The sequence below is a fragment of the Sitodiplosis mosellana genome, unplaced genomic scaffold (assembly GCF_009176505.1).
Source record: "Sitodiplosis mosellana isolate CC-2019 unplaced genomic scaffold, AAFC_SMos_1.0 Smas_scaffold_6226, whole genome shotgun sequence".
Taxonomy (NCBI): Eukaryota; Metazoa; Arthropoda; class Insecta; order Diptera; family Cecidomyiidae; genus Sitodiplosis; species Sitodiplosis mosellana.
Genome location: NW_022601467.1, coordinates 17,224,558 through 17,236,093, shown reverse-complemented (window position 1 = coordinate 17,236,093; position 11,536 = coordinate 17,224,558).

Genomic DNA, 11,536 nt, shown 5'->3' with positions numbered 1-11,536 from the left:
TTCGATTTTTTTTTCTTCTCTTCTGTAATTACATATAATGGTGTTAATAGCAATTTCGTTGTAATAATAAAAATTTGAACCCAAATCGAGTGGGTCAAAATCGCTCATTATCATCTAATGACCATATCATCACATTTGGTTTGGTGTGCGAGTCACATGGGCTCGTGCGCGTCAAGTGTTTACAAACACACGCTGAACAGCTGAGCGCAATTGCGCACATGATCGGCTCGAACTTTGGTTCGATTGTCGAAGGAATTTATGACTTTTAACGTGATCTGCCTCGAATTGATGTGGAAAAAAACACACCAATTTCCATTCCAAAATTAATCTAGAAAAATTCATTAATTCATTCCGCATTCTAACAACCTTAAATCGAATAGCAAATCACCTGTGTGTGTGTGTGTGTGTGTGTGTGTTTTTTTAGTGAATTACATTCTTCCAATTGTATCAAGTTGTAGGTAAGCAGCGTGGTTATAGCGACAAACAATTAATATTTCATTTGAATTTAATGACACAATGTTGGGTGATTGAAAGCTTAAATGTTCTGACGAAATGCAAGCACTCAGCCAACGACAACGACGATGACGGCGGTGAAAAATTCAAAACGAAAAATGCAAAGCTTCGAAAGAGATAAAAATAATGCGTCACCAAATGAGCAAACTAACCAACCAACAAACCACTTGTGGCAAAGTGTTGGCATGTTCTGGGAAATAATTCAGCGCATTAGAAATTGTTCATGTGGAAAAAACTGGCCAAACAAGCATAGCTTCATGTTTGCACTACATTAATTGATCGGTAATATCCAATTCAGTTAAATTTTTGTATCCGATGTGTGTGACACTATCAAAATTCTTGCTACCGCTCCAAAACTCCGTATATGACGCTTTCTTTAGCCTAGCTTCAATTATAATCGCTGCAACAAAGTAATTGTTAGCAAAACTTGTATCGTTTCTATTAGAACATTTGCATTTCCTTGAGGCACATTCAAACTGCGGCGCCTAGTGCAAAAGCTTTAACATCTCTTTTTCGCTTTAAATAATTGAGGCAACGATGATGCAAATAGTGCTTGAACATGAAACATGTATTTTTTTCTTCTTCTTCGTTTTGCATCGGAAAAATTCGTTTTTGAGTTTCGCCATGCATAAGAAGAGGAAAAAATTGCCAGCCATTAAACCATTTTCATGCGGTGAGCGCGATAATGTTTCAAATTGTAAACAAAAGCCCATCAACTATCGCGTTTGCCAAGTGGTATGTGTTTGTGCGGTAATCAGTATGAAAAGATACGCGAAAAAAAAACAAAATAAATTTAGTCGATTCGATATGTGTGTGTGTGTTTGTGTGTGTGTATGAATAATATATTTTTTCCCTTTTCATCGATAAATGCGTATACTTTTTATGTTAACATTGAGACATTGCATTATTGGTTCTCTTTTTCTTCGATATAATGTGTGTTTTATACTTTGTGGTGGATTACGGGCGTTGTGTGTATTGGACAAGATTGCAATATTGTTGCACGTTTCGATCGGGACGAGAAATATGAGTGCGATCTCTGTCTCTTTCGCTAAGTTAGGGCATTCATGTGTGTTCTCTATACGCATAGAAATATATACGTAGCGGCTCACATAGCAGAGTACACACACTGGGCAGACGGTGAAAAAACGCGTTTGGCAAGTTTAAAATCAAATCAAGGTCTCTGAGTACATTTCATACATGGAAAGTGAAGTATCTTTTTTTTCGACTTTTTCAAGAGAAACGAAGGAAAAAAAAGTCGTAAGAAACACACATACACACACATTCAACGCATATACTTCATTTATGGTTGTGATACAGAAAGAATGAATGTTAGCCCCGAAAATCTCAACGATAAAATATCACATTTTGCTAACGAATCGCTCGATATGTGTATATCTCATTGCTTCGTTGATATTTGTCACAGTCTAATAGTTTCACTAACGATGCCATGTGTATGCCAGTGATAGATCGGCTGTGCATTGCCCAGTTTCCTCGATATTTTCGATGACGATGACGATGGTGATGGTGGCAGGTAAAGAGAAACCGAAACATTTCAAGTGAATAGAGAAATGTGTGCGTGTAGGGTCCTAGAAGTCAATATTTACGATCATTGCCGTTCGAATGTCAATTTCACTTATTGAATTCAATAAATCGATCCGCACTCAGAATGATTGTTTCATTTACTCTCTTTGAGCAAATAGAACCGGGTATGTGTACGTGTCATATGTTTTCGAGTGCATAGAACAAGACAATGTGACGCATGTTTTCAATGTGACTCTTTTCTCACCAAATCGCGCGAGCGCCTCCTTACTTAGTAACAACATTAGTAATGTTTAGTTGTTTGGCCAATGAATCAAACAGCAAACTCATGTAACGTAATAGTCAATTTGAGTTCTGGAAAGAATAAAGCGAAGCAAATAGTAAATAGATCCATTGAATCATAATAATATCCAATTGTGTGTAAATATCCGTATTGATAAACACAGAGAGAGAAAGAGAGAGAGAAAGAGAGAGAGAAAGAGAGAGAGAGAAAGAAGCAACGGATAATGGAAACGAGTTTCTAATTTTCGGGGATGTAATTTGCGTATTTGCTTTGTACGACCATTTTGGTGAGTCATTTTGTCTAACAGCAAATAAAAAGGGTATAATGAATTTAATGTTTACAGTTTGTAATGTTTTTTGATTACAATTTTTGACTTTATGACATCGTTACTCTCACAACCCAAAAAAAAAGTGATTGACAGCCTGCATGTAAATCGGTCGGTTGTTTGCTTTTCGAATACATTTCGTTTTGCTTTGTTGATTTAGTCAATTTTTTTCTTCCTTTCTTTCTTTCTTCAGGCCAAAAAAAGAGCTGCCGCACGGTATTTGCATAAATGCATCAAACATTTAGAAATGCAAATATGTCTGCCAAATGATTTCAGTCGAAGCGACAAAGTCATGTCCAATTTTTTTTTTTAGACAAACAGCAAACAAACCAAACTTTAAAATGTGCAATGTTAGTCGATTGAACACTTTGTTCGATGTTTATTCAACGCCACAGACAGCGTGTTCTTTTTTTTTCTCTTTCTGTGTGTTTCTTTCACCCGACACTTCGGGTTTTAATTTCAATAGCATCGCAACTCTTTTGTATCATCAGAATATGTGTATGTGGTAACCGAAATTAACTCTATCGCGTCGGGAATTTCAGTGGATAAAAAAAAACTTAAAAAACGATGACAAATTGTGAAAAATGTCAACGGTCATTTGATTTCTAGTTTTAAATAATTTCAATCTAATTCTAAAACCGTTTAAAGCCTTATCGATTTAAATATTATGATATAGGCAGCATCAGCAAAAGTAACCGTGACGTTGTTGTTGGCAAAACACACGCCATTTATCCGTCGACAACGATATGGAATTTACATCATGACTGCAAATCCCAGAGAGATGGAAAATATTTCATGGACAAAACAAAAGCAACATTTATTCGATTGAATCGTCACACAGATTTTATCCGTTAATAAAAAACGAAACGGATATTGCAATAGCTCTATGATTGTGTCCGTATGACTTCTTGGCTCTCGCGCACAAGTTTTCCATATCAATATATGAAATTGAATGTATAATAAACGAAACGAATTAATGTTATTATCTGCATAACATTTTAATAAACCGAAACCAGCTGCAAATGCGATTGACTAAGAGCCAAGAAACGATTTATATACGCGTACAGTATACACAACACACACAACAAGCACGCACCCAAAATACTATCCGCTACGCGCGCGCACACACACAGCCGAATCCCTTACGATGAACCGATTCGAGGGTGACACATTCGCACACATTGCGTAATAATACCCATTTCAATGTATCACCAAGTTAGAGCATCAATTGACTGTAACGAAGTAGCAACATTTGGATTGGTCGCATTGCAAAAAAGGGAGCACATCTCGTATACGCATACACAGTGTCACAGCAGCGTCGCCTTCGTCGTCATCGTCACACTCGAACAACGAGACCAACCGACCAACCGAATGAACGAGCCGAGTGCTAAACGGTATAAACACCGATCCAAAATGTGTAATAAAAACAAATCAGTTATGGTCACGTGGCAGTTATTAGAAAATTTGTCGCCTAAATGGGATCTATATTAGAAAAATTCATTTGGTCCGGATGCGAGCGTTCGCTCGCTTTTCACGCATTTTCAATTGGATGTATTTGCTTTTTAAATCTTCTTCACTGTTAAATGGAGATTTATTGCATATGCTTTTGAATTGGTCTATTTGACGCGGTTTAATTTGATTTGATTTCATGAAGTTGACACTTTTCACAGTTGAAACAAGAGCCGCCATTCTTTTGTTCTTTCGTTCGTATTGTTTTCCGATTAATATGATTTGAATATGACAGCACAACGCGGAAAATGAAGAAGAAAAAACAATGGAAAACGTTTTTTTTTCTATTGAAGGCGAACGATGCAGCCTTTTAATGAAGATTTTTTTTTCCATTGGCACTTTTTTCGTTCAGTTTCCAACTGTTTATTGACAACTTGCGCTGACCCAAGATCAAAAACCCTCTTTAGAAAACTTTACATTTGGAACTGCAACAGAAGTGGATAGTAGGTTTTTTTCCCTTCCGTTTGCATATCAATTGAAAACCGGAAGGAGAAACAACAACAGTGCAACCGTCTGCTTCATTTGCGTTACCCAAGTGTCTGATTAATGAAATTTCCATTTCGTCCTGTCACATGCAAATCCCCGTATCGATGTCTTAGTTTGCAAAGTAATTAAATAAAACTGAAACCGATGATGAAGCGATAATAGCGAACCGTTTTAAATGTGAATATTGTTGCTTTTCTTTTCAGGCTACCCGTCTTCACCGTGCTCAGCTGATGCCATTGACAGTGGGAGAGCATACAATCAGCACCAGTCGGGCAAAAAGAGTTTCGAATCAATTTCCTGAACAAACTGAAATTATATGGAAATTCCATGGGTTTATTTCTCTTTTTCATTCTGTATTTACTCAAATCGCTTAAATGCCCTCACACGCAAAATCTATTTTTAGTTCTATTGAATTATGAGCCACAGGCGTTGAATGAATTACAAACGGAAATATCATTACAAAATCGAAATAAATGATAGGATTCAAATCGTGCAGCAGAAAAATCAACAACAGCAGCAGCAGCATCAGCACACTTTTCGACACATTCATCCAATTATCGATGTAGGAAATGATCCATCAATTAATAATTTTTATCTTGGCTCCCCGTAAATCAACCACTCTGTCGAAAGCAGCCACACGCAATTGACTCGTTTTGTTTATTTCTCTCTGTATCATTGTATCCAGAATATGACTACGAAATTTGCTAATTAATAATTAAGAAGAAAAAAAACACACACACAAAATTTGTTTCTTCCGTAAGCGCACATACGGCTGTCATTGTGCACATTGATTACTTTATCATTTTAGTGTATGAATTTTATTTGTTTACATTCGACGAAAAAAAAAAGAATAGAAAAAAATTTGCCATTTCCGAATATTTTATTTCCATAATGCACACGCGTGGAGTTCGTTCTCTTTCCTCTTGTGCTTTTACAAAGCAGATACTAGCAGCTATATGATTCTCTGTCGATTGTGTGTCGCTCCTGAGTTCATTTATTATTATTTATCATTGGTTGACTATGTAATTTTTTTTTCTCTAGCTACTTCTTCTTCTTTTCTCTGCAATTTGTTTAAATCATTTCGTTTTGTTCGGGCATCCGTATAGTTATGACAACTGTGTGTGTGTGTGGAGATAATTTGCGTGTAAATTGTTTGGTTGGTTCGTTCACAAAGACGCGCGCGCGCCAGTACAGTACATACAATACGTTTGGCTACATATGATTATGAAGAATGAAACCGACTGTGTGATCAAATCAAATAACATATTAATGACTGAAATTGACCTCACACGTACTAAAGATCAAGAACAACAACCACAACGGCATTTTTCACTCTCTATCTCTCTCTCTCACTCGGCAAAACTGTGTGTTTTGTGCGGCGATGGTGTGCCGATGCGCGATGCGATGCAATCGTTTTTGTTGATTTGTTGATATTCTACTCTTCCTTTTTTTTGCATTTCATTTAAATGTGTTGCTCATTCTTTTCACAAATTAAAGAGAGATAAAGAAAAATGAAATAAATCTCATGAGGAGCCAACTGTCGAAACGATCACCTTAAATTTGAATCGTTCATGAATAAGGCCAAATAATTTATGTGCACTTAATTTGCAAAGCGAATACGTGAAATTGTGATTTATTTTGCTCGAAACGAAAGAGAGAGGAGCGGGAGAGTGCGGGAGATGGAGTAAAAAACAATTAACAAATCATGACGAAATGAAAACTAAATCATTAGAATAAAGCAAGTAGATTTGCACTGCACGGTAATGATCTCCGAATGAATACACATTTGGTTGTCACCAAAATGTGAGAGCCCCTTTTTTGTTTTTGTTTTGTTTTTGCTTCGGATACAAATAAAGGTCTGCATCCACTATACCAAATCCATATATGATGTGAAATGCTGTTTCGTTCGCACATTTGCTATGGTTTGGATGCACATGAGTCCCCAAAAAAAACGGCATTATAAATATTTTGTCGACGGGGGTTTTGTGTTGCGTTAAAATGGATCAACACTCAATTTGCTACACGCGAGAAATGTAAAATTGTGCGCCTCTAAAACCGAAATATGTCAAAGGCAGATTTTTCACAACCTCGAAATGCCTCGGAACAGAGAGAACACCACCGCCATACGATAAATAGCAAACAAACGCAAACGAACACAAACAAACATTGGCGCAAAAGTATCAAGCGAGAGAATGAGTGAGAGTGAGAGTGAGAGCAAACGATATGAAACCAAGAGCCGAGCTGTGTGTATATACATATTTTTCGCACAAAACGTAAAACAGGCGCCGGAAAAACACACTATATTAAAGCGCACACACAGCAATCAATGCACCCGAAAATTCACACTCAGCAATTTCACACAATCGCCTCTTGAATGCTCAACGACACGACAATTGTGTAAATAACAACACACACATTTCGGTGGGTCTGGATTTCAGAATCCAAGTTCGACTTTGCACAACCATCATAAACGCACATCCACACACAACACACGTATTACTCCTTTTATGTGATATGAAGTGTTTGTGTTTTGCTTGCGGGAATAACACAACACAGTGGACATTTTCCAAGTGACACAAAATGCAAGCGACAACAAGATACTTATGCTGAATGCAAAGCGTGCGCGGCGGCGGCGGTTTCGGATGCTGCAATTACAATATTCAAGTTGAAACGTGTGCAATATTCCCTTTTGGCAAATCGGTTTTCGTTGCTTGACGAACCTGACAAAAAAAAAAATACACACAAACATTCGGTTGATGTATCAAATTTCAATTTATTTATTCGGACAGGTGACAATAGCAAAACCGTTGGTTTAATTCACTTCGATCGACTACTTGGAAAAAGACAATAAAGACAAAAAAAACAAAGCAAAAAGACTCGAATCAAGTAACTCGATCTCGAACTTGCATAAGGAAGCGGCCGCTGTTATGTGTGCGTATGTGACAAAAAAAATATGTGTAAAACACGATTGTCGATTGTTCATGTCCAATTATGATATATGCACGAAAAACTTTTTCGGTGTAATTAATTTGTTGCGTTAAAAAATTAACGTGCACCGACAGATAACACGATGTACTCGGCTCGGTTCGGCCCGATGGAGTGAATTTCAAGTAAATTGAGTGAATGCGTGAGCATTGAGGCACGTTTGAGGTATAGAGTACAATATTGGATAGATGTGTCATGGCATTTTCGGTCAATTTTATGTTTTGTGTGCGTGCGTGTGCGTCTGTTTGTTTTGGCCCGATGATAAAATGAGCCATTCATCCATACAGTAGTGCACTGTTAATCGTTCTTCTCTTCATGTTATGTCACATTGCTCATTTTAATTCACTTTTTCACTACGACACAAATGGTTCGGAATATTGTTCGTTGATGTTGCTTTTATCATATATATTTTTATTAATTGTTCTGTTTGCAGTTGAACTTTTTTTTTCTGTTTTTGCTTTTGTTTCACTCTTTTCGACTCATTGTGTTTTTTTTTTGGTTTGGTTTTCATTTTCAATGATCGTAATTTGTTTTTGTGCAATAGCAATAAATGTTTTCAGTCGATGTTATGGCTGCACTTAACATAAATTTAATTTTTTTTCTGGTGTTACAAATTTCCATAATGGTCAAACTACCAGAGGAAAAAAAAACAAACAAACATCATCATAACTCAGTGAAATACATAATCGGAAGAAGAAAAAAAAACATGGATACATTTTGTTAAGATGTCCAAAATGATGAATACATATCTTTAATTTGGAAGAATGACACGAAACAAGTAAGAGATGAAAAAAAAACTAACTAGTTCCGAGAATTAATCAGCGCGCTGCTATGAACGAGTTTCATTTTAACAATCAGCCAGTGACTAACGAGGAAGAAGACGAGGAAAGAAAAGTAATCGTTTCTGAAAAAAGGGCGCTAAACACATGATTTAACGTTTTTACCCAATGATGGATAAATCAGAGCTTATTAACACGAGCCCAACTACACATTTCGACGATGGTAAACGATGAGACCCGTTTAGCCATTGATGCTCTAAGCATGAAATCGTTAAATAGTTTAAATTTGCTAATGACAAAAATGCGGGGCGCCATGCATTTAACACTATGTGCGCGTCTTTGTGTCTATTGTTATTGCTCTAATTCATTTTTCGCCCATACACATAGTTTTCGCACTGAAAATTCAATAATTTGAGCAATTGTTACGCTTACGGTAATAAATATTTTACAGGCACCATACACGAGCCCAACATAAGCAATATGCCTCGTCTAAATATCCAAAACATATTCAAACAATGTGTGTGGATGTGCGAGCATGTGCGTTATGTCTGTGTGTACACGCGGCAACTCCGTTCCGTATCGAAAACTGTAGCAAATGGTTAGGCTGCCATTTGAAAGAAGTAGTGAAAAAAGGATTGTTTTTACATCCATGCCAAACCGAAACGAATCACATTTGCTTCACTGTATTAACCCGAAATCGGGTTCTATCTCTCTCTCTCTCTCTCTCTCTCGTTGATGCTACGCATTCGTCGCCGTTTTTTTTTTTCTCTCGATGGAATCACAGTCCTTTTCCACTCATATCTTCTACTTTTTTCCTGTTATTGTTCACGCTGTACTCCAAATTATGCAACAATTTTCATCGCTGATCATTAAGCGAGCGAGTTTGTATGAATTCTTTTTTCTGTTCATTGTCTCTTTGACCATGAGCCCAAGTTTATTTGATATTCGTCCAGTTGGAAATGCGCGCATAGACCAAATGTGAATTTAATACAATCATTTTTGGAATGGTTCCTTAATTGTTTAAATCACCGGGCAGTTTATGTTTTTCACATTTTAGCGCAGCGCAGACATTCTACTTTTTTCCTCGTTGACGCAATGACTTTGGGCTCAGTGCGACCGGTTCGGCTTCGCATGTGTGCACGCCTATGATTCGGCTTTTTATTCAATTCGTCGCGAGCAAAAAGAGATCAAACAGTGGAAAATTGCCATTTGGCTGCCAAATTCACATTCAAAAGAAGAGCACAATGTGATAAGAGCGTAATTTTGCCTTTTTTTTATCCATTTCGTTTGAATATGATGTTGATAAGACTGAAAAAATTGAATTGTTGCACATTTTTTCGAACATTTATTTTTATTTGAAAAAATACATTTGTCTGGATTCAACATTCAAAAGGATTCTTCTCAAAATACAATCTAAAACATCACCAAATCACTGTTGGCTAGTCACCGTTTCATTTTGAACGGGAAAAAGAGACATACGGAGAGACAGAGAGAGAGAGAGAGGGTGTTGTCATCATCATTCGACACACATCACAATGGATGCGGCTCGGCATCGAAATAAACAATGTTCACAATTCATATGCACCATACAAATCACTTTATCTCTCTGAACACATCGCCGGGATAGCAACATAGAGAAAGCGGGAAAAAAGCGCGTCTGCCTTTTCATTTCATGCAATTTGTTGGCTTCTAACGATGGAAAAAAAATTCTTCACCAAATGGAAGCTTCTGATGCGTGTACAACAACAACAAAACCGGTATCGTTGAAATGCAAAATGCGCTGCACTGAAATAAAAACACCGAAAAAAAACACACATCTGAAAACAATTTAATATTTTTCAGCTTGGTTAATAAACAAATGGCAGTGAGCGAACTCAATTTTTTGCTGTAGATGCAACGATGGAAATGGTTTTTGGTGGAATTTTTGTGGAAGAGTCAACGCGCAAGATATAGAACGACAAGAGAACAAGATAGATAGAGAATGAATACAAAAGAATGAACCATTAATTGTCATTGAAATATTTGAAAAATTTCTCTCGTAGCCGTATGAGTGTGCTTTTTGTGCCAGTTGCCACGCAAAACGGTTATACATGGCTTCTGTTTCAGTTTATCCAGGCGAAATCAATCAAAATGGCTTTGGCTGCAAAGCGGCGAACACAATGCACTCGAAAAAAAAAATAATTAAACGAAAAGAAAATAGACGAAAATCAACAACGAATGGAGGAGGAAAAAAAAGGAAATCTCTGTCAACATTGTCACAAGTACATTGGCGCAGTGTGGCCTTTTTTGTGTCTTTCCTTCGATTCGCAGAAGAAAAAAAAATTGAAAATATTTTACGATTTTGCTGATTGTTTATTGATACGAATACAATGCAATTTTTTAAAATTGTTCAATTTGGTTATTTTTCTGCTGTTGCCGCCGTTGTTGTCATTATTCGCATGAAAGTGACCGTTTTTTTTCTCATTGCGAATGAGAAAGCGAGAGAAGAGAAAAAATGCAAGCAATTTTCGATTTATTTTTAAACGCAGGTGAGTGAATGATATTTCGATGTAGTATTCATTTGAAACCATTTGTTTTGATCATTTTTACGTTTAGCGCTGCACTCTTTTTTTTCTGCTTTCTCTCTCCCGTTCTTTCTTCCTTCCATTGATGCGCTTGAATGATTCATCTGTTCTATCAGCCTCTATCTTTCAATGTTCCAACCATGTGCTGAATGATTCACAAAGCACACACAATGATAATTTTACTTCCACTACAAAGGTCAAGAAAATTGCATATTCGATTGCCGTCTAATTCGACTAATAAGCCATAAATGTCAATGAAACATGCAATTTCGTTGTCGCACATACATTGTATGCCGAAAAGAGAATCATTTTATTTGAAATCGATTAGACGATAAATCAGTTGCTTCCAATTTGGCAGGCAGTGAACAGGAAATCGTGTAGTTTTTTCTTTACCTTCAATTCCTTTTGTTTTGCATTGTTCAGTGTTGTCATTTAAATCATAAATGAGATAGTGCAGTTGAGTGTAAAACATAAACGATGCCTTTAAATGTGCAATTTTTCATTATTATTCTTTTTGTTGCTGCGTTGTATTGTGTGTGTGTGTGTGTGTGTG